This window comes from Megalopta genalis, unplaced genomic scaffold, assembly GCF_051020955.1.
Source record: "Megalopta genalis isolate 19385.01 unplaced genomic scaffold, iyMegGena1_principal scaffold0035, whole genome shotgun sequence".
Lineage (NCBI taxonomy): Eukaryota > Metazoa > Arthropoda > Insecta > Hymenoptera > Halictidae > Megalopta > Megalopta genalis.
In genome coordinates this window covers 835,333-837,144 of record NW_027476104.1, presented here as the reverse complement: position 1 = coordinate 837,144, position 1,812 = coordinate 835,333, and positions in this window count along the sequence as shown.

Below are 1,812 nucleotides of genomic sequence, written 5' to 3'. Positions count from 1 at the left end.
AGAACAACAAGAACAACAAGAACAACAAGAACAACAAGAACAACAAGAACAACGAGAGCAACGAGAACAACGAGAACAACGAGAACAACGAGAACAACGAGAACAACGAGAACAACGAGAATAACAAGAACAACAAGAACAACCAGAACAGCAAGAAGAACAACAAGAACAACAAGAACAACCAGAACAGCAAGAAGAACAACAAGAACAACAAGAACAACAAGAACAACAAGATCAACAAAAACAACAAGAACAACAAGAACAACAAGAACAACAAGAACAACAAGAACAACAAGAACAACAAGAACAACAAGATCAACAAAAACAACAAGAACAACAAGAACAACAAGAACAACAAGAACAACAAGAACTACAACAATAACAAGGACAAAAACAACAACTACAACAAGAACAGCAAGAACAGCAACAACAACAAGAACAACAAGAACAGCAAGAACAACAAGATCAACAAGAACAACAAGAACAACAAGAACAACAAGAGCAACAAGAACAACAAGAACAACAAGAACAACAAGAACAACAAGAACAACAAGAACAACAAGAACAACAAGAACAACAAGAACAACAAGGACAACAACAACAACAACAAGAACAACAAGAACAACATGAACAGAAAGAGCAGCAAGAACAACAAGAACAACAAGAACAACAAGAACAACAAGAACAAGAACAGGAAGAACAACAACAACAACAAGAACAACAAAAACAAGAACAACAACAAGAACAACACGAACAACAACAAGAACAACAACAACAAGAAGAACAACAAGAACAACAAGAACAACAGGAACGACAAGAACAACAAGAACAACAAGAACAACAGGAACAACAAGAGCAACAAGAACAAGAACAGCAAGAACAACAACAACAACAACAAGAACAACAGGAACAACAACAGCAAGAACATCAAGAACAACAAGAACAACAAGAGCAACAAGAACAACAAGAACAAGAACAACAACATCTACCAGAACCACAACAACATGAACAGCAAGAACAAGAACAACAACAACAAGAACAACAAGAGCAACAAGAACAACAAGAACAACAAGAACAACAAGAACAACAAGAACAACAAGAACAACAACAAGAACAACAAGAACAACAAGAGCAACAACAAGAACAACAAGAACAACAAGAACAACAAGAACAACATGAACAACAAGAACAACAAGAACAGCAAGAACAACAAGAACAACGAGAACAACAAGAACAACAAGAACAACAACAACATGAGCAACAAGAACAACAACAGCAACAATAGCAACAAAAGCAACAAGAGCAACAAGAACGACAAGAACAAAAAGAACAACAAGATCAACAAGAGCAACAAGAGCAACAAGAGCAACAAGAGCAACAAGAACAACAAGAACAACAAGATCAACAAGAACAACAAGAACAACAAGAACAACAAGAACTACAAGAACAACAAGAACAACAAGAACAGCAAGAGCAACAACAAGAACAACAAGAACAACAAGAACAACAAGAACAACAACAACATGAGCAACAAGAACAACAACAGCAACAAGAGCAACAAAAGCAACAAGAGCAACAAGAACGACAAGAACAAAAAGAACAACAAGATCAACAAGAGCAACAAGTGCAACAAGAACAACAAGAACAACAAGAACAACAAGAACAAGAAGAACGGCAAGAACAACAAGAACAACAAGAACAACAAGAACAACAAGAACAACAAGAACAACAAGAACAACAAGAACAACAAGAACAACAAGAACAACAAGCACAACAAGAGCAACAAGAGCAACAAGAACAACAAGAACCAGA